The sequence below is a fragment of the Haematobia irritans genome, chromosome 3 (genome assembly GCF_050003625.1).
Source record: "Haematobia irritans isolate KBUSLIRL chromosome 3, ASM5000362v1, whole genome shotgun sequence".
Lineage (NCBI taxonomy): Eukaryota > Metazoa > Arthropoda > Insecta > Diptera > Muscidae > Haematobia > Haematobia irritans.
Genome location: NC_134399.1, coordinates 101,428,057 through 101,452,000, shown reverse-complemented (window position 1 = coordinate 101,452,000; position 23,944 = coordinate 101,428,057). Strand labels below are relative to the sequence as shown.

The 23,944-nt window shown below is 35.3% G+C and overlaps 1 protein-coding gene across 2 annotated transcripts in view; it reads right to left on the bottom strand.

Moving 5' to 3' along the window:
- The window catches only part of rut (adenylate cyclase rutabaga), a 439,239-nt gene that overhangs the window by 323,484 nt on the left and 91,811 nt on the right, over nt 1-23,944 (bottom strand). The window lies entirely within an intron of this gene.

Sequence of the window (23,944 nt, the reverse complement as noted above, 5' to 3'; positions counted from 1 at the left end):
CCATATCGGTCCATAATTATATATAGCCCCCATATAAACCGATCCCCAGATTTGACCTCATCCAATCTGATTGAAATTTGGTACTTGGTGTTAATATATGGCCTCAAACACCCATACAAAAATTGGTCGAAATCGGTCCATAATTATATATAGCCCCCATATAAACCGATCCCCAGATTTGACCTCCGGTGCCTTTTTGAGAAGCAAAATTCATCCGATCTGATTGAAATTTAGTAAGTGGTGTTTTAGTTTATATAAGTCCATAATTATATATAACCCCCATATAAACCGATCCAAGATTTGACCTCCGGTGCCTGTTGGAGAAGCAAAGTATATGATATTTAACAACCATTCCAAAAGTGGTCCGTATCGGTCCATAATCATATATAGCCCTCATATAAACCGATCCCGATATTTGGTTTTGGAGCCTCTTGGAGGAGCAACATTCATCCGACTCAGTTGAAATTTGGTACATTGTGCTAGTATATAACCTAGGTCCATATCGGTCTACAGTTATATATAGCCCTCAGATAAATCGATCCCCAATCACACAAAAATTGGTCCGTATCAAGTTCATAATTGTATATAGCCCTATATAAGCGACCCCCATATTTCAATTCTGGCTCTCTACGTACCGTGCAAAATTCCATATCGATTCGTAATTATTTGTAGACTTACCTATACATTCCTTTTTTGTCTAATATATACCACGTATGGACTAACTCTCAATTTAGAAAACGATGTTACCGATGGCATCGGTAAGTATTACCACAACCCAAGTAATTCGATTGTGGATGACAGTCTTTCGTAGAAGTTTCTACGCAATCCATGGTGGAGGGTACATAAGATTCGGCCTGGCCGAACTTACTCCCGTATATACTTGTTTTTATTTTTATTATTTTTTACTTACACCCTCAAAAAAAATCGCCTCTCTAACATATGTTCCAAACATATTTTGCAGGAAGCACATATATTATTGGATACTGCCGAAACATTAATATGTTTGTTTTATGTGAACATATTCTATTTTTGGAAGCATTTTGAGCCAAAAATATTAAATGCTTGGAAGAATTTTCCCCAAAGAAGATTGTGCTCATTCCCTAACATAATTTTCACTTCCACGAAAATTTTTAGTTCTTAGCACCTTTTTCTGTAATACAAATAATGTTGAAGAAATTATTCAATTTTATAATTTTTTTAAATTTTACCTTTCGCCTGGACGGAGAATCGAACCGAGGACCATACAGTTTGTAGGCCAACACACTACCACTGAGCTACGTAGCTGTTATAGTCACCAGAAGACAATTATCGTTATAAGTTACTTTTATATAGCATAGTTTGCAGCGCCCACGAGCCCATGCAAACATAACAATATTTAACAGAAACATACATGTGTTGGCAACGTGGAGCAGTGGTTAGCATGTCTGCCGTACATGCAAAGGGTCGTGGGTTCAATCCCTGCTCCGACCAAACACCAATTGTTTTTTTTTTAATTTACGCATTTATATTTATACTATATTAAATTTTTATAATGAAACTTCGAAATGTGGGTTATTAAAGATTTACAGTCAGAAACAGTGCTTGATATAAACGAAATGGACTGAGCTTTTGGATAAAATATTATTTTTTTATTGCAAAAATAACAATTTTGTAATAAAAAACTGGTTTTGGTATAAAAGTTTGATATTTTGGAAGGAATTCAAAAACTCTAACAAAGGAAGAACGTGGGGTCGAGTATAAACATACATAAATAATTTTATAATATACACAAATTAAATAATATTTAGACTTAAATTAAATAATATTTAGACTTAAGCGTATAAAATTTTTGGCCTTACCATAAAGCAGTTTCCGAAACAACATATAAGCGGTTTCACAGAAATTGCTCTCTTTCGATTCTCTCGATGTGTTAATTTGATATCTTTCGTCAACCCTCCCGGTTTTTATCTCTATTTCTTTCTCTATACTCTCTCTCTCTCTCTCTCTCTTTCGCTCTCTGAATAAAATATCACAACATATATATGTTTAATCGAAATTTGTAAATTTATATATGTTTACATTCACACATATAATTTTTATGAAACATGCATGCCCCAAACATAATATATTCTAACATATTAACATATGTGTTCCAAACATTTAGTGTTAGTTTGAGAACATTACATGTTTGCACTTAAATATATTGTGTTTAAAAATTGTGCCCGAACACACATTTTGTTTATATCGAAACATATGAAAAACATATTTTAGTAACAGTGTATTTATTGATTTTATATTCTTTTTTTGCGAAATTTAATTGTCATAAGTGGCAAACTTATGAATGCTATCATTGATTTGCGTTTTGTAAAAAAATCTTTAGTTGTTTAAAATTTGGTTTCAATCAAATTTAAAATGCCAATTATCGGTTCTTACTTCACAGTTCAATTCAAAATTTAAGAAAATGTTATTTCGCAACGTTTTTTCCAGAAATTTCCATAAAATTTGTCATGTATGAGAAAAGACATTCAAGAAATTTTGAGATTCTATTCGTTTGTCCCATATTCCCTTCACATTATTTTGCTGCACTCAAAATGTTTGAACAGATAACAAAAGCTGCATCAAATAAATATCCGTAATGCCAGACAGACATCTCTGTCAAGATACACATACAGTTTTCTTGGAGCAAATGAAAAGAGGTGGTATTAACCAGTCAAAACTGACTGGTATTTTTTGATATTCTTCAAAATAAAACTATGTCAGATAAGAGTCGTTCCCTAACGAACGGAGTATAGGTATGAAGGCCAGAAGTAAAGAAACTACAAGAGTTTCCATCAAAATCGATGATATCACAATGAGACAATGATATCAAAGCAATATATCTTCGGAATTTGACTAAGAAAGATTTTCACTGAAATGAAAGGAAAAACTGATAGCCAGTGAAAATTTTTCGTTCAAGGGGTTTTAAGCATTTGTGAAAAACTTGACATTTTCAGTTTTAGCAGAATCCCAGCAAAAAAAAAATGTCGCCAAAACGATTTTGGATACGAAATTTGACAAAGTCGGATAAAAAGTAATAAGAAGAAGTTACACACAAATTAGGAATATAATTGCATCAAACATGTTGTTTTCTTGTTAAATATATAAACTTAAAAAAAAAAACAACTTTCCAGAAGTTTAAGAAATAAAATCCTGTTATCAGTCTATGTGGGCGTTATATAAAAAATAAATCCATATCAACAAATACGATAGCCCATTTGGAAACATCAGAAATACATTTCCTAAACGAAAACGGAAATCGTAGGTGCCAAGCAAAAAAAATTGGAAGTTGTTCCAAAGGCAAAACTTTAAAAGCACTTCCAAAAATGTCCACCCAAAAAAGTTCTCTATTTTAACTACACAGGAAGTTCTTTTAATTAAATTTTTTATAACTCGCTTTTTCCATATTTTTAATGAGTAATTTTAACTTTTTCTTGTTGTCCCAAATAGGTTAAAAACAGATTACGAATTACTAAAATTTTACAAATTATTAAAATTTTGTCGAAAAAAATTATAAGTGAATTCTAGAAAAGTTGCGAATTTTTGAAAATAAAGGGTGATTCTTTTGAGGTTAGGATTTTCATGCATTAGTATTTGACAGATCACGTGGGATTTCAGACATGGTGTCAAAGAGAAAGATGCTCAGTATGCTTTGACATTTCATCATGAATAGACTTACTAACGAGCAACGCTTGCAAATCATTGAATTTTATTACCAAAATCAGTGTTCGGTTCGAAATGTGTTTCGCGCTTTACGTCCGAGGCTCATTTCTGGTTGAATGGCTACGTAAATAAGCAAAATTGCCGCATTTGGAGTGAAGAGCAACCAGAAGCCGTTCAAGAACTGCTCATGCATCCCGAAAAATGCACTGTTTGGTGTGGTTTGTACGCTGGTGGAATCATTGGACCGTATTTTTTCAAAGATGCTGTTGGACGCAACGTTACGGTGAATGGCGATCGCTATCGTTCGATGCTAACAAACTTTTTGTTGCCAAAAATGGAAGAACTGAACTTGGTTGACATGTGGTTTCAACAAGATGGCGCTACATGCCACACAGCTCGCGATTCTATGGCCATTTTGAGGGAAAACTTCGGAGAACAATTCATCTCAAGAAATGGACCGGTAAGTTGGCCACCAAGATCATGCGATTTGACGCCTTTAGACTATTTTTTGTGGGGCTACGTCAAGTCTAAAGTCTACAGAAATAAGCCAGCAACTATTCCAGCTTTGGAAGACAACATTTCCGAAGAAATTCGGGCTATTCCGGCCGAAATGCTCGAAAAAGTTGCCCAAAATTGGACTTTCCGAATGGACCACCTAAGACGCAGCCGCGGTCAACATTTAAATGAAATTATCTTCAAAAAGTAAATGTCATGGACCAATCTAACGTTTCAAATAAAGAACCGATGAGATTTTGCAAATTTTATGCGTTTTTTAAAAAAAAAAAGTTATCAAGCTCTTAACAAATCACCCTTTATTTGAGGTCAATCTTTTCAAACAAAAAAAAATTTGGCAAAATATTACAAAATTTTTTAATTCACATCGAAAATTCGAATCACACCTTAATACACCTAGACCTCGCTTTGCGTCGCAGATACGTTCCAAAAAAAACTCGACGCAAAGTGAATTATGAGTTTTTATGGCAAACCATGCAAAGATTAGAGATAAATAACAACGGTAACAACGGAACTTCGAAAATCTAACGACGTAAAGTGAAAACTAGTACTGATTCAGCAGCGACGCAACTTCGAAACAACGCAAAATGAAACGACGCAAAGCGAGGTCTAGGTGTAAGTGATGCAAATTCAGTACAACGGCTATTGAAATTGTGGACATCTCCTATCTACTTTTTCCACTTCCACTGCAGTCCTTTTGGCCAAGTCTTAGAAAGTACGGAACTAGGCCGTTTTAAGTAAAAATTTAAGTTTTGGACAATTAAAACTCGCAAAAAAGAATAGAAAATCAATAAAAAAGTAAAAAATAGTAAAAAAAAGTATATACGGCCGTAAGTTCGGCCAGGCCGAATGCAATCCACCATGGATTGCGTAGAAACTTCTACTAAAGACGATCATACACAATTGAATTACTTGGGTTGCGGCCGAAGGCAAGACATCTTAAAACTTCTCAACATTATCTTTTAAATTGTGAGATAATCATTGCGGGATATATATTAGGCAAAACAAAGGCCGAATAAATACGTATATATTCAGTTCTTGACCGGTATATATAGGGAAGAAATTATTGCGAACCGATATGAACACTTGTGCGGTAATTATAAAGCAAGAATTGAAATACGGGGGTCGCTTTATATGGGGGCTATATACAATTATGAACACGATACTACCAAAAATGACAGATTTTTTACTGATTGGTAGAATTCTTGATGTTTTGGATGATTTTGCAAAATATTCCTCTCTAACTAAGAGGTGCTTCATAAATTTTCTAAAGAAATAATATTTTGACAAAATTTTCTACAGAAATAAAGTTCTGAAAAAAATTCGATAGAAATAAATTTTTAACAAAATTTTCTATAGAGTTTACGTTTTGACAAAAATTTCTAAAGAAATAAAATGTTGACAAAATTTTCTATAGAAATAAAATTTTGACAAAATTTTCTATGACAATAAAATTTTGGTAGATTTTTTTTGGCTCTTAGAGTCTCCGCAAGCCAAATCTGGGGATCGGTTTATATGGGGGCTATATATAATTATGGAAAGATGTGGACCAATTTTTGCATGGTTGTTTGAGACCATATACCAACATCAAGTACTATTTAAATTTCAGCCGGATCGGATAAAATTTGCTTCTCTTTGAGGCTCCGCAAGCCAAATCTGTTTATATGGGGGCTATATATATGGGGGCTATATATAATTATGGACCGATGTGGACCAATTTTTGCATGGTTGTTAGAGACCATATACTAACACCATGTACCAAATTTCAGCCGGATCGAATAAAATTAGCTTCTCTTAGAGACTCCGCAAGCCAAATCGGGGGATCGGTTATATGGGGGCTATATATAATTATTGACCGATGTGGAGCAATGTTTGCATAGTTATTAGAGACCATATACTTACACTATGTAGGTTAGGTTAGGTGGCAGCCCGATGTATCAGGCTCACTTAGACTATTCAGTCCATTGTGATACCACATTGGTGAACTTCTCTCTTATCACTGTGTGCTGCCCGATTCCATGTTAAGCTCAATGACAAGGGTCCTCCTTTTTATAGCCGTGTCCGAACGGCGTTCCACATTGCAGTGAAACCACTTAGAGAAGTTTTTAAACCCTCAGAAATGTCACCAGCATTACTGAGGTGGGATAATCCACCGCTGAAAAACTTTTTGATGTTCGGTCGAAGCAGGAATCGAACCCATGACCTTGTGTATGCAAGGCGGGCATGCTAACCATTGCACCACGGTGGCTCCCGTGTCTGATAAAATTTGCTTCTCTTTGAGGCTCCGCAAGCCAAATCTGGGGATCGGTTTATATGGGGGCTATATATAATTATGGACCGATGTGTACCAATTTTTGCATGGTTGTTAGAGACCATATACTAACACCATGTACCAAATTTCAGCCGGATCGAATAAAATTAGCTTCTCTTAGAGGCTCCGCAAGCCAAATCTGGGGGTCCGTTTATATGGGGGCTATACGTAAAAGTGGACCGATATGGCCCATTTGTAATACCATCCGACCTACATCAATAACAACTACTTGTGCCAAGCTTCAAGTCGATAGCTTGTTTCATTCGGAAGTTAGCGTGATTTCAACAGACGGACGGACGGACGGACATGCTTAGATCGACTCAGAATTTCACCACGACCCAGAATATATACACTTTATGGGGTCTTCGAGCAATATTTTGATGTGTTACAAACGCAATGACAAAGTTAATGGTGGAGGGTATAAAAATACAAAAATATATAATAAAAAATTGCCGCTGCCGAGATTTGAATAAGCGTTCTTTATTTTTTTCATTCATAATAATAAAGAACATCTCAGGAAGTAGTTAGAATGTCATGCCGTGGTGTCATATTAGGTTCATATCACAAACATTTGAATAGAAGTTTCGATGGCGTTTGTGGCTGAGTTTGCTAAGACGATCTGTTATGGTGTCAACAGACCCAGGTTCAAGCCCCGGTGGAAGCGAAGAAGTTTTTCAATTTGTAAAAATTAGATAATAAGAAAATAAAAGTGTAACAAAAAATACTGATAAAAATAAAAAGTAATAGTGGAAAAAATATTTTTTTAGTTTTTTTTTTTTTTAATTTCTTCATTCAAAGGAACTTCCAAGGCACAACTTCTAAAGCAATGCAATAGATCCAAAAATGGAGTACTTCCGTCCTATGACAAGCCCATGTAAAATTCATTGGAGATGATCCAAGTTTGCATTATTTCCGGATCACAAATTGGGAATCCAAACTACTTTTTTGAAAGCTCATTTTTTTTGCTGGGTAATAGTAAATTTTTAAACTCTCATACATCGCAACAAACAACTGCATTTTTGGGCACTCAAAACATCGAACTGATGAGTCATCGGTATGAAAAAAAATAAAATAAAAGGTCAAGGTTTTTCTTTCATTGAAAGAAAATTTTCTCTGACTAAGGTCAACTTGGATTTATTAATTCCCAAAAATTCTTTAAAATTACCCAGCAAAAAACAACTTTAGAAGCACTTCCAGAAGATGTACTGCCAATGATGTTCTTTATTTTAACTACACAGGAAGTTATTTTCATTAAATTTTTTATAACATGTTTTTTTTTCATATTTTTAATGGGTAATTTTAACTTTTTTTGTTTCAAATTGGTTAAAAACAGTTTAAGAATTAATACAATGGTACAAATTATTTAAATTTTGTCGAAAAAAAATGCTAAATCCAATCTGAAAAAATTGTGCATTTTTGAAAATATTTGAGGCCAATAGTTTCAGACAAGCGTGCGAATCTATTAAAAATTATAAAAAATTATTTATTTGACAAAATATCACAGACTTGTTTTAATTTACATCCAAAACATTGAATTCGGATCACACCTACAGAAGTGATACAAATTCAGTGCATCGGCTGTTGAAATGGAGGACTTCCGTCCCATGTTAAACTCATCGCTTCTGCGTCAATTTTGCACCACTTCCGGATCCAAAAAGAACATTTTTATTACTTTATTGGCGACGCTTTTTTGCTGGGTAATTACATAGCAAAAACGCGTTTAAAAATAGTAATTTTTTTTTTTCAATTCTTTATTTTAAAGACGTTTTATGCTTGAAACGTAGCATAATATCTATTTGAAGTCGGATCTGAATTCAGAACTTAAAGTTATCGTTAACATGATTTCAAAGAACTCTTATATCACATGAAGAAAAATGCTGAAAAAACGAATAAATTAAACTTTCTTTTTGCTAATAACAATTACGCAAAACTTAGATTTAAAAGAGAATTGTGTCTTAAATTCGTCCTTACTTCAATTCATCGGTTCTTTGGCTCGGAATCAATACCAAAATCATTAGTGTAAAAACAAAATCTTTGGAATAGGCCATGCATTTTTTCAGAGTGTATTTTTGCTATTACTAACTTCCGGATTTGGATCTCTCAATATCATCTGGAATGCGAACAGACACAAAAATATCTTTAAGAACTATTCGACTATTCAAAAAACAATTTAATCAAAATGCAACAAAAGAACAACCCCAAACAATTTCTGATTTATTGAATTTTTATTACGTTTTAGACGATTTGACTTCTTTAGAATGAATATTTATCAATTTTCTTTTCTACATGAACAATGGATCACTTCACAGACACGCTTTTAATAAAGAGAACACAAAAAAAATCAATTTGTTTACAGCTCCGACTGTGAATGGGCAAAAGTTTTGACACAAAGCGCCACCTACTATTCAGAATTTTTCTTTTATGTTTTCCACAACGTTTCCATTTTGCAATATCACTAAGGCATACATGAATAGGTTAAAGAGGAGACGATGCCAAATATTGAAACGAAACGAATTTATGATAGCCTACGAATTTGTTATAGCCTAAGTGTCAACAAGTATATACGGCCGTAAGTTCGGCCAGGCCGAAGCTTATGTACCCTCCATCATGGATTACGTAGAAACTTCATCTAAATACTGCCATCCACAATCGAATTACTTAAGTTGCGGTAACGCTTGCCGATGGCAAGGTATCTTAAAACCTCCTAACACCATCTTCTAAGTTGTATGTAAGTCCATACGTGGTATATATTAAATCAAAAAAGATCGATCCAATACGTATATAATTCAGTTTGACAAAGTAGACATAAAATTTTCTACAGAAATAAAATTTTAAAACAATTTTCTATAGAAATAAACTTTTGACAAACTTTTCTATAGAAATAAAATCTTGGTAGATTATTTTTGGCTCGAGTGGCAACAATGATTATGAACCGAATAAAATTTTAACAAAATTTTCTATAGAAATAAAATTTTGACAAAATTTTCTATAGAAATAAAATTTTGACAAAATTTTCTATAGAAATAAAATTTTGACAATGATGAAAATTTTATTATAAACCGAATAAAATTTTAACAAAATTTTCTCTAGAAATAAAATTTTGACAAAATTTTCTATAGAAATAAAATTTTGACAAAATTTTCTATAGAAATAAAATCTTGGTAGATTATTTTTGGCTCGAGTGGCAACCATGATTATGAACCGATATGGACCAATTTTTGTGTGATTGGACCAATTTTGGTATGGTTGTTAGCGACCATATACTAACACCACGTGCCTAATTTGAACCGGATCGGATGAATTTTGCTTCTCTTTGAGGCTCCGCAAGCCAAATCTGGGGATGGGTTTATATGGGGGCTATATATAATTATGGACCGATGTGAACCAATTTTTGCATGGTTGTAAGAGACCATATACCAACATCATGTACCAAATTTCAGCCGGATCGGATGAAATTTGCTTCTCTTTGAGGCTCCGTAAGCCAAATCTGGGGATCGGTTTATATGGGGGCTATATATAATTATGGACCGATGTGAACCAATTTTTGCATGGTTGTTAGATACCATATACCAACACCATGTACCAAATTTCAGCCGGATCGGATGAAATATGCTTCTGTTAGAGGCTCCACAAGCCAAATCTGAGGGTCCCTTTATATGGGGGCTAGACGTAAAAGTGGACCGATATGGCCCATTTTCAATACCATCCGACCTACATCTATAACAACTACTTGTGCTAAGTTTCAAGTCGATAGCTTGTTTCGTTCAGAAGTTAGCGTGATTTCAACAGACGGACGGACGGACGGACGGACGGACGGACATGCTTAGATCGACTCAGAATTTCACCACGACCCAGAATATATATACTTTATGGGGTCTTAGAGCACTATTTCGATGTGTTACAAACGGAATGACAAAGTTAATATACCCCCATCCTATGATGGAGGGTATAAAAATGGTGTGTATCGGTCTAGGTTTTGATATAGCCCCCATATAGACCGAACTTCCCATTATATGTTACTTCGTAGGCTTCTAGAAACCATACTTTTTATCCAATTTTCCTGAAATTGGAAATCTAGAGGTATTTTAAGTACATAACAAGTATATACGGCCGTAAGTGCGGCCAGGCCGAATTTTATGTACCATCCACCATGAATTGCGTAGAAAGTTCTACTAAAAGCTGTCATCGTCAATCGAATTACGTGGGTTGTGGTAATACTTACTTAAATGGTATCTAAACATCGTTTTCTAAATTGTAAGATAGTCCATACGTGGTATATATTAGACCAAAAAGGCCGATTAAATTCCCAGCAAAAAAAAAAGCGTCGCCAAAAAAGTAATGAACATATTCTTTTTGGATCCGGAAATGGTGCAAAATTGACGCAGAAGCGATGAATTTAACATGGGCTTGTCATAGGACGGAAGTCCTCCATTTCAACAGTCGTTGCACTGAATTTGCATCACTTCTTTAGGTGTGATCCGAATTCAATGTTTTGGATGTAAATTAAAAAAATTCTGTCATATTTTGTCAAATAAATAATTTGTATAATTTTTAATGGATTCTAACGCTTGTCGGAAACGTTTGACCTCAAACATTTTCAAAAATTCACATTTTTTTCAGTTCGGATTTAGCATTTTTTTCGACAAAATTTAAATAATTTGTACCATTTTATACTCTTTTTATACCCTGCTCCACACTGTGGAACAGGGTATTATAAGTTAGTGCATATGTTTGCAACACCCAGAAGGAGACGAGATAGACACATGGTGTCTTTGGCAAAAATGCTCAGGGTAGGCTCCTGAGTCGATATAGCGATGTCCGTCTGTCCATGAACACATTTTTGTAATCAAAGTCTAGGTCGCAGTTTTAGTCCAATCGACTTCAAATTTGGCACAAGTATGTGTTTTGGCTCAGAATAGATCCCTATTGATTTTGGCAGAAATCGGTTAAGATTTAGATATAGCTCCCATATATATCTTTCGTCCGATATGGACTAATACGGTCCCAGAAGCCAGAGTTTTACCCCAATTTGATTGAAATTTTGCACAGAGAGTAGAATTAGCATTGTAGCTATACGTGCCAAATTTGGTTGAAATCGGTTCAGATTTAGATATAGCTCCCATATATAGCTTTCGCCCGATTTACACTCATATGACCACAGAGGCTAATTGTTTGCTCCGATTTAGTTGAAATTTTGCACAGGGAGTAGAATTAGCATTGTAGCTATGCGTGCTAAATTTGCTTGAAATCGGTTCAGATTTAGATATAGCTCCCATATATAGCTTTCGGCCGATATGGACTAATACGGTCCCAGAAGCCAGAGTTTTACCTCAATTTGGTTGAAATTTTGCACAGGGAGTAGAATTAGCATTGTAGCTATGCGTGCCAAATTTGGTTGAAATCGGTTCAGATTTAGATATAGCTCCCATATATAGCTTTCGCCCGATTTACACTCGTATGACCACAGAGGCCAATTTTTTGCTCCGATTTAGTTGAAATTTTGCACAGGGAGTAGAATTAGCACTGTAGCTATGCGTGCTAAATTTGGTTGAAATCGGTTCAGATTTAGATATAGCTCCCATATATAGCTTTCGGCCGATTTACACTCATATGACCACAGAGCCCAATTTTTAACTCCGATTTAGTTGAAATTTTGCACAGGGAGGAGAATAAGCATTGTTGCTATGCGTGTCAAATTTGGTTGAAATCGGTTCAGATTTAGATATAGCTCCCATATATATGTTTTTCTGATTTCGACAAAAATGGTCAAAATACCAACATTTTCCTTGTAAAATCGCCACTGCTTAGTCGAAAGGTTGTAAAAATGACTCTAATTTTCCTAAACTTCTAATACATATATATCGAGCGATAAATCATAAATAAACTTTTTTGAAGTTTCCTTAAAATTGCTTCAGATTTAAACGTTTCCCATATTTTTTTACTAACATTGTGTTCCACCCTAGTGCATTAGCCGACTTAAATTTTGAGTCTATAGATTTTGTAGAATTCTATCAAATTCTTCCAGATCGAGTGATATTTAAATTTATGTATTTGGGACAAACCTTTATATATAGCCCCCAACACATTTGACGGATGTGATATGGTATCGAAAATTTAGATCTACAAAGTGGTGCAGGGTATAATATAGTCGGCCCCGCCCGACTTTAGACTTTCCTTACTGGTTTTTTACTAACATTGTGTTCCACCCTAGTGCATTAGCAGACTTAAATTTTGAGTCAAAAGATTTTGTAGAAGTCTATCATATTCTGTCCAGATCGAGTGATATTTAAATGTATGTATTTGGGACAAACCTTTATACATAGCCCCCAACACGTTTGACGAATGTGATATTGTATCGAAAATTTAGATCTACTAAGTGGTGCAGGGTATAATATAGTCGGCCCCGCTCGACTTTAGACTTTCCTTACTTGTTTTAACCTATTTGAAGCAAAAAAGTTAAAATTACCCATTAAAAGTATGAAAAAATAGCAAGTTATAAAAAATTGAATTAAAAGGACTTCCTGGGTAGTTAAAATAAAGAACATCATTGGGAGTGCATCTTCTGGAAGTGCTTTTAAAGTTGTGCCTTTGGAAGAACTTCCAAATTTTTTTGCTGGGTATCACGAACTGAATTATATACATACTATATATATAATTCAGTTCGTGATAGGGGAGTCTATAAATAACTATGAACTGTTACGTGGGCTATATACAATTATGAACCAATATGGACTAATTTTTGCGTGATTGGATCGATGTGAACCAAGTTTGGCTCTCCAAGAGGCTTCGGAGGTCAAATCCGGCAATCGGTTTTTATGCGGGCTATATAACATATAATTATGCACCAATTTTGGCGTGAATGTTAAGTTCCAACTCTCAACCGGATCGGATGAAATTTGCTCCTCCAAGAGTATCCGCAAGCAAGATCCCCAGATAGACCTATAAAGGGTGATACGGTCAAAATTTGGTCAAGGGAAAACGCGTGTTAATCGGTGAAATCGTTTATTTAAAAAATCAAATTAAATTTCTTTTTCAAGTTCAATTAGTATAAAATTCAGGAAAAATATTCAGTTAGGCTTTCGCTTTTCCAAATCCGAATTGCCGGGCCTCACGCTTGACATCTGCCATTAGATTTTGTACAGCCACCTTGTCCATCTTCTTCGCTGCAGAAAGCCAGTTTGCCTTGAACTGCTGCTCGTCCTTAGCAGTTTTTTTGGTCTTCTTTAGGTTCCGCTTGACAATAGGCCAGTATTTCTCAATTGGGCGGAGCTCTGGCGTGTTGGGAGGGTTCTTTTACTTGGGAACCACCTGCACGTTGTTGGCGGCGTACCACTCCATGGCCTTTTTACCGTAATGGCAAGATGCCAAATCCGGCCAAAACAGTACGGAACAACCGTGTTTCTTCAGGAAAGACAGCAGACGTTTATTCAAACACTCTTTCACGTAAATTTCTTGGATGACAGTCCCGGAAGCTATGAAAATGCTGCTTGTCAAGCCACAGGTACAGATGGCTTGCCAAACCAGATATTTTTTTGCGAACTTTGGCAGTTTTATGTGCTTGCAAATATCTGCTACCTTTCCCCTTTCTTTTGCCGTATAAAACTCCTGTCCCGGAAGCTGCTTGTAGTCGGCTTTGACGTAGGTTTCGTCGTTTATTACCACACAGTCAAACTTCGTCAGTATCGTCGTGTACAGCCTCCGGGATCGCGCTTTGGCCGTCGTATTTTGTTTATCATCGCGATTTGGAGTCACTACCTTCTTGTAAGTCGATAGTCCGGCTCGTTTTTTGGCACGATGCACGGTTGTAGACGATACACCCAGCTTATTTGCGGCATCTCGTAGAGAGAGGTTAGGGTTTCGCTTGAAACTACCGGCAACTCTCTTTGTCGTTTCAGCGGTTTCCGGTTTTCGATTCCCCCCCGATCCAGACTTCCTGGCTGTCGACAAACGTTCCCCAAACACTTTAATTACATTTGTAACGGTTGATTTGGCAACTTTTAGCGATTTTGCCAGCTTTGCGTGCGAGTAGCTCGGATTTTCGCGATGCGCGAGCAAAATTTTGATACGCTGCTCTTCTTGCTTGGACGGCATTTTGACAACTGAAGAGTGAATTCCAAAATCAAAATAGGAGCAACATTCTACACACACACACCTTCAAAATGAGGGGTGTTCAGGTTTTTTAAATGGAAAATTGAAAGAAATACGTCAAGTTTATATTGACCAAATTTTGACCGTATCACCCTTTATGAACCAATTTTAGCGTGAATGTTAGAGACCATATACTTACACCACACATCAAATTTCAACCGGATCGGATGCACTTTGCTTCTCTGAAAGGCTCGAGCAATCCAAATCTGGGGGTCCATTTATATGAGGGCTATACGCATAAGTGGTCCGACATTGCAATATCATCCGACCTACATCAATAACAACTACTTGTGCCAAGTTTCATGTCGATAGCTTGTTTCGTTCGGAAGTTAGCGTGATTTCCACAGACAGACGGACGGACATCTCTAGATCGACTCAGAATTTCACCATGACTCAGAATATATATACATTATGGGGTCTTAGACCAATATTTCGATGTGTTACAAACAGAATGAATGAAAGTTAATATCCTCCTTTTTATAGCCAAGTCCGAACGGCGTTCCACATTGCAGTGAAACCACTTAGAGAAGCTTTAAAACCCTCAGAAATGTCACCAGCATTACTGAGGTGGGATAATCAACCGCTGAAAAACTTTTTGGTGTTCGATCGAAGCAGGAAACGAACCCACGACCTTGTGTATGCAAGGCGGGCATGCTAACCATTGCACCACGGTGGGCTTCTAGAATCCGTAGTTTTTATCCATTTTGCCTGAAGTCTAGCGGTATTTTAGCATCACAAATAGGTGTGCCGAAAATGGAATGTATCGGTCCATGTTTTCGTATAGGTCCAATATAGATCGATTCGATCCGATTTGCCTGAAATCGTAAATATACTGGTATTTTAGACCCACAAACGGATTTAGTTTTTATCGGTCCATTTGGCAAGGTCTCCTTATAGACCGATTTCACTTCATGAGGGTATAGCAGGCGCATTGATCATGAAATTGGCTTGAAACTGAATATAACATTTGCAGATTTTATTTCTCGCAATTATTTGAATAATGGGGTAAAAACCTACAGATTTCAGATTTGAAATCAAGGCGTTATGTTATAGGAAAAAATCATATTATTTTCTTCTTTCAATATGATCACGATAAACGCTGTACATAAGAATGAGAACAATTCAACTGTGCGAAAAATTTGGAAAATGCTGCAAGCAGGCAAAATTTCTCTAATTGCCATTTTAATGCATATTCATATCGATATGCCCTAAGGATATGATATCCATCTAGCCATTTAGATATATAAAGGGTGATTCTTTTGAGGTTAGGATTTTCATGCATTAGTATTTGACAGATCACGTGGGATTTCAGACATGGTGTCAAAGAGAAAGATGCTCAGTATGCTTTGACATTTCATCATGAATAGACTTACTAACGAGCAACGCTTGCAAATCATTGAATTTTATTACCAAAATCAGTGGCAGAAAATCCGCTTTTTTATCGACAAATTTTGTTCAGCGATGAGGCTCATTTCTGGTTGAATGGCTACGTAAATAAGCAAAATTGCCGCATTTGGAGTGAAGAGCAACCAGAAGCCGTTCAAGAACTGCCCATGCACCCACGCTGGTGGAATCATTGGACCATATTTTTTCAAAGATGCTGTTGGACGCAACGTTACGGTGAATGGCGATCGCTATCGTTCGATGCTAACAAACTTTTTGTTGCCAAAAATGGAAGAACTGAACTTGGTTGACATGTGGTTTCAACAAGATGGCGCTACATGCCACACAGCTCGCGATTCTATGGCCATTTTGAGGGAAAACTTCGGAGAACAATTCATCTCAAGAAATGGACCGGTAAGTTGGCCACCAAGATCATGCGATTTGACGCCTTTAGACTATTTTTTGTGGGGCTACGTCAAGTCTAAAGTCTACAGAAATAAGCCAGCAACTATTCCAGCTTTGGAAGACAACATTTCCGAAGAAATTCGGGCTATTCCGGCCGAAATGATCGAAAAAGTTGCCCAAAATTGGACTTTCCGAATGGACCACCTAAGACGCAGCCGCGGTCAACATTTAAATGAAATTATCTTCAAAAAGTAAATGTCATGGACCAATCTAACGTTTCAAATAAAGAACCGATGAGATTTTGCAAATTTTATGCGTTTTTTTTTTTTAAAAAGTTATCAAGCTCTTAACAAATCACCCTTTATAACCTTCTATTCCCCCTCATTTAATTGATCCATATAATTGTCCACATATTTCAATATTAATTGGCCTATGATGTAATGAACTCAACATGCTCTTCAGAACCCCTATAGAGGACAATAGAGAAACGTGGGGGTATGAATAAACGATTTTTTGTTGTTGTTGTTTTTGTATTTATTACGAGTACACATTGCACTCATATTAATGGTGTTGCCCGTCTTAGCATTGTGTTTTTGCTCCCAGTATAGTGGAGTGCATGTGCCACCACAAACTGTTCCCGTAACAAAGGAAGCTCGAACAAAAATATAACACAGCATTTAAAGTGTGGGGGTGGTGAGGTGTGGAGCATCAGACCACACATGAGTGAATGTAGGTAAGTAAAGAGAAAAATTATTTCTGTATTCTTCCTTTTTACACACACATATATACACTTGCATTTAAGTTTCTATTATTTCCCTTTTCACCATAATTTCCCTAAAGTTGTTGCTGTTGACAATGTTATTGTTTACATGGTCTAATATTACTCCAGCCACTTGACCCACAAGCAATTACTCAGAGCGTACCATTTATAAGAGAACAAGAGTGTGAGGTGATTGTGGGAGGGTTATATCAAATTGAGTAGACTTAACACTGTGACAAAGGCGAAACATTTAGTGGTGAGCAGTGTTGCCAGAATGTTTGGATTGAGCTTTTTAATATATGGAAAATCTTATTCCGACATCAAGGGTTAGAAAACAACGCAGTTTCTTCCATCTTACAAGAGAAACACGTCGAAAATAAAATAGACTAAAATACGCCAAATAAGGCCATGATTTTTTTCCGCTAAAAGATTAAAAAAAAAATCAAGCGTTAAAAAAAAACACCAAATTGGCAATGCTTGTGATGAGAATAACTATGGGACATTCCTCATCAAATGTTGTTGAAATGGCTGGAGATGAGATATATTTGATCAACATGTCGACTTTACGAAATATTGATCTCATTGATATTCTAGGTTGTGGTGAAATTCTGAGTCGATTTAATGATGTCAGTCTGTTGAAATCACGCTAACGTCCGCATGAAACTTGGCCCCAGTAGCTGTTATTTATATAGATCGGATGGTATTGCAAACGGCCCTTATCGGACCACTTTCCTCAGTTTCGGCCGAAATTCGGTATGTACACACAAAAAAATTTTTTTCTGATTCAATCACGAAATTAATTGATCCAATTAATTTTTTAATTGAAATGTCTTCAATCACAGAAATGATAGTACCAATTAAAAAATTAATTGAAGGTCAATTAAAAAATTAATTGATCCAATTAAAAAATTAATTGATACTATTAATTTTTGTGATTGATTTTTGTTTCAATTAAAAAATTTGTTGATTCTATTAAATTTTTAATTGAATATTTTTTAAAACTCAATTAAAATTTTAATTGGAAAATTTTTCGTGAAATTTTTTCTGTGTAATGTTAATAAAGGGTGGTTAAATAGTAAGGGCCGATGTTGAATGTGAACCACACCTAAACGCCAAGTTTTTTCCCGAATTTTATTTGACATTTCTCTATTTCAGACTTACTCAATTTGAACCATGGAGAGATACACAATCCAACAACGTGTTAAATGGTTCCAAGAAATGGCAACAGTGGATGATCAATTTTTGAAGAAAATCATCTTCAGTGATGAGGCACATTTTCACCTCAGTGGATTCGTCAATAAACAGAATTGCCGCATTTGGGCGAATGAGAATCCAAGAGTGATTGCCGAAAAACCAATGCACCCACAAAGAGTGACTGTTTGGTGCGGTTTATGGGCTGGCGGCATCATCGGGCCGTATTTTTTCCAAAATGAGGCCGGTCAGGCAGTTACTGTGAATGGTGTTCGCTATCGTGAGATGATAACGAACTTTTTATGGCCCGAATTGGAAGATATTGATGTGGACGATATGTGGTTTCAGCAGGACGATGCCACTTGCCACACAGCTAACGAAACAATGGCTCTTTTGCGCAACAAATTCAATGGCCGTGTTATCTCACGTAATGACGATGTCAATTGGCCGCCAAGATCATGTGATTTGACACCGTTGGAATTTTTTCTTTGGGGTTATTTGAAAGAAAAGGTGTACATCGATAATCCAGCAACAATTCAATAGCTAAAGGATGAGATAATTCGGCACATTAACGGCATAGAACCTCCATTATGCCTCAGCGCCATCGAAAATTTGGACCATCGGATGAAGGTGTTCCACCGAGGTCGCGGCGCCCAGTTGGCCGATATTTTGTTCCATACATAATTGAGTAATACCAGTATATCATAATAAAATAAAATTACAATAATTTCCTAAATAGTTTGTGTTTTATTCAAAATCAACACCGGCCCATGAAATGTTAACCACCCTTTAAATATATAGACAATTTTGTCAAAAAATTTACTTCTATAGAAAATTTTGTGAAAAATTTATTTCTATAGAAAATTTTGACAAAATTGTATTTCTATAGAAAATTTTATCGAAATTTTATTTCTATAGAAAATTTTGTCAAAATTATATTCTAAAGAAATAAATATAATTTTAGATCTATAGAAACCAAAAAATTTAAAATTTTATTCCTATAAAAAATTTTGTCAAAATTTTATTTCTATAAAAAATTTTGTCAAAATTTTATTTCTATAGAAAATTTTGTCAAAGTTTTATTTCTATAGAAAATTTTGTCAAAATTTTATTCTAAAGAAATAAATAGAAATTTTAGTACCTTAAATTTAGTACCTCTAACAACCATGTAAAAATTGGTCCATAATTATATATAGCCTCCATATAAACTCCCTAGATTTGATTTCCGATTCATGCACACTCCAAAAAAAGTGAACTCTCTATTTCACTAAAGCCATATTAACTTTATATTAGTTCATAGATTCATTATGTTTGGAAAAAGTTTATTTTAGTCAAATAATTTTTTGCGTATGTTGGTTAAATGAACTAAAAACCGGGAAAAGGTTATACACAAATAAAGCATAAAGATTTCCTAATTTCGTATTTCTTACAAAATAGTTCATTATTTCTTTAAATTTGTAAATTTTACCAAAAATGTGTCCATCATGAACTTCGTATGTCACTAAAGACATTCTTGCAATTTTGAACTCCAAGATTTCTCTTAAAACTACTGAAAAAATTTAGTTATGTCTAATAAATTTTCTTGAATTTGTCGAAAAATATTTACTTATTTTTGCCATATCGGAGTGATGCCAGCGCTTGTAATACCGTTTAGTTAAAATTTTCTAAAAAAGTTCCAAATTTTCTAAAATTGATCGAAAGTTATCTTTCCTGGTGGGTTCACTGTTTTTTCAGTGCAGGTGCAAAGTTTATCCGATCCGGCTGAAATTTGGCCCTCTAATTATCGTGCGAAAATTTATTCAGATATAATTATTTATATACCGATCAAGAACTTATTTGTGTTATAGAAGTAATTAATATGTCTCAATATGGATTAATACAGCCCAAGTAATTCGATTGTAGATGACGTTCTTTAGTGGAACTTTCTACGCAATCCATGGTGGAGGGTACATAAGGCCTGGCCGAACTTATGGCCGTATATACAATTGTTCTACATTGACCGAAAAAAATGAAATTCCGGTGGTGCACGGTCAGGACTGTATGGTGGCTGCGGCAAAACTTCATAGTGAAGCTCCTCCAGTCTTGGCCGAGTAACCTACGGAACTGTTTCATCCGATCCGGGTGATATGTATAGTACATGTCCCCATATAAACCGATCCCCAGATTAGGCCCCCGGAACACTGTTGCCACAGTTGGTAGAGAATTCTACCAAAAATGGTAGATTTTTTACTGGTATGTAGATTGCTAGAATTCTTGATACTTTGGTAGATTTTACAAAATGTTCCTCTCCAATTAAGAGGTACAATTTTCTATAGAAATAAAATTTTACAAAATTTTCTATACACTCAAAAAAAGTGAACCCTCTATTTTACTAAAGCCAACTTAACTATATTTTACTTCAAGGAATTATTATGTTTTGCAAAAGTTTCCTTTACTCTAATAATTCTTTGCATACATTTGTTAAATGAACTAAAAAAACGGGCGAAAAAAATTATACACAAATGAACCATAAAGATTTACTAAATTCGCACATCTCACAAAATAGTTCATTATTTCGTTAAATTTGTACATTTTACTACAAATGCGCCCATTCGTATGGAAGCATTGTTTTCTTCAAACTAAAAAATTTTCTTTATAAATTGCCAAAATTAATTGTGTCCTATAATATTTCGTGAATTTGTCGAAAAATATTTACTTATTTTTTTGATATCGCCATGATATCTGAGGTATTTTAGGACCATAAAGTGGTCCGTATCGGTCCATGTTTTGGTATAGTCGCCACATAGACCGATCTCCCGATTTTTATTCTTGGGCTTCTAAAAACTGTATTTATTACCCGATTTGCCTGAAATTGGAAATCTAGAGGTATTTTCGGACCACAAATAGGTGTGCCCAAATTGAGGTGTATCGGTCCATTTTTTGGTATAACCCCCATATAGACCGATCTCCCGATTTTACTTCTTGGGCGCCTAGAGACTATATTTTCCAGCCGATTTGCTTGAAATTGAAAATCTAGAGGTATTTTAAGATCACAAATAGGTGTGTCGCAAATAGTACCTATCGGTCCATGTTTTGGTATAGCCCCCATATAGACCTATCTCCCGACTTTATTTGTGGGGCTTCTAGGATACGTAGTTTTTATCCAATTTGGCGGAAATTAGAAATCTAGAGGTATTTTGGAACCATAAAGAGGTGTGTCGAAAATGGTCCGTATCGGTAAGGCATCGATATAGACCGATTTAACTTCTTGAGCGTACATATTTTCCTCCGGAATGAAATTTTAGACAAACGAAATTCCCCTTTCGTATAAAGTATTTTCGTTTAGAGTAAACTAAACCGAATTTTTGATAAGCGATTCAACGATTGTCTCTACAATTTGTGTCAAAAGAAAACTTTGCTTGTCTAAAATTTCGTTCCTCAGAAAAGAAAACACTTCTTTCAGGGTATAGCAGGCGCACTGATCATGATTAATGGTGTTGGGTATTTAAGATTGTTTCAGTGTAGAAATGAAATATTTTCTATAGAGATGCAATTTTGCAAAAAACTTCTATAGAAATAAAATTTTGCAAAAATTTTCTATAGAAATGCAATTTTGCAAAAATAAAATCTATAGAAATAAAAAAAAAACAAAATATTTTTAGAAATAAAATTTTGACAAAATTTTCAGCAGAAATAAAATTTTTACAACATTTGCTATAGAAATAAAATTTTAACAAAATTTTCTATAAATTCAATGAAAACATTTCTTTCGAATAAAACAACATTTTCCTGTGCCGTTACTTTTTACAATTTAAAATTAATTTTAAAAAATATGACAAAAGACTAAATGTAAGTTTAGAGTTTAGCTTATGATACGCTACATAGAAGTAATTGTATGTTTTTTCTGTTTACAATATGGTTGCCAGATTTCAATAAAAAATTCATCCCAGAAAAAGTTGAAAATTACCAACGAAACGTCGGATGTAAATATGAAATAAAGTCTTTTTATTTGCATATTGAGAGACCTTGAAAGTCCATTTTAGAACAGATCTAAAAATAACCAAAAATAAAGAATAAGAAGGTCGTACCAAAAAATGTAACAACAAAAAAACCTTTGACTTAGCTTCAGAAGACCCATGAAAGAACAAATTTCATCTGATCCGGTTGAAATTTGGCCTTACCATGCGAAAATTGGTTCATAATTACCCAGTAAAAAAAGCGTCGCCAAAAAAGTAATGAAAATGTTCTTTTTGAATCCGGAAGTGGTGCAAAATTGACGCAGAAGCGATGAATTTAACATGGGATTGTCATTTCAACTGCCGCTGCACTGAATTTCGTTAAATTAATAATTTTTATAATTCTTTATAATTTTTAATGGGTTCTAACGCTTTTCGGAAACATTTGACCTCAAATATTTTCAAAAATTCGCAATTTTTTCAGATTGGATTTCGCATTTTTATAACCTCCATCATAGGATGGGGGTATATTAACTTTGTCATTCCGTTTGTAACACATCGAAATATTGCTCTAAGACCCCATAAAGTATATATATTCTGGGTCGTGGTGAAATTCTGAGTCGATCTAAGCATGTCCGTCCGTCCGTCCGTCCGTCTGTTGAAATCACGCTAACTTCCGAACGAAACAAGCTATCGACTTGAAACTTGGCACAAGTAGTTGTTATCGATGAAGGTCGGATGGTATTGAAAATGGGCGATATCGGTCCATTTTTACGTATAGCCCCCATATAAAGGTACCCTCAGATTTGGCTTGTGGAGCCTCTAAAAGAAGCATATTTCATCCGATCCGGCTGAAATTTGGTATATGGTGTTGGTACATGGTCTCTAACAACCATGCAAAAATTGGTCCACATCGGTCCATAATTATATATAGCCCCCATATAAACCGATCCCCAGATTTGGCTTATGGAGCCTCTAACAGAAGCATATTTCATCCGATCCGGCTGAAATTTGGTACATGGTGTTGGTATATGGTCTCTAACAACCACGCAAAAATTGGTTCCCATCGGTCCATAATTATATATAGCCCCCATATAAACCGATCCCCAGATTTGGCTTGCGGAGCCTCAAAGAGAAGAAAATTTCATCCGATCCGGCTGAAATTTGGTACATAATGTTGGTATATGGTCTCTAACAACCATGCAAAAATTGGTCCATATCGGTTCTTAATTATATATAGCCCCCATATAAACCGATCCCCAGATTTGGCTAGTGGAGCCTCTAAGAGAAGCATATTTCATCCGATCCGGATGAAATTTGGTACATGGTGTTGGTATATGGTTTCTAACAATCATGCAAAAATTGGTCCACATTGGTCCATAATTATATATAGCCCCCATATAAACCGATCCCCAGATTTTGGCTTGCGGAGCCTCAAAGAGAAGCAAATTTCATCCGATCCGGCTGAAATTTGGTACATGCTGTTGGTATATGGTCTCTAACAACCGTGCAAAAATTGGTCCACATCGTTTCATAATTATATATAGCCCCCATATAAACCGATCCCCAGATTTGGCTTGCGAAGTCTCCAAGAGAAGCAAATTTCATCCAATCCGGTTG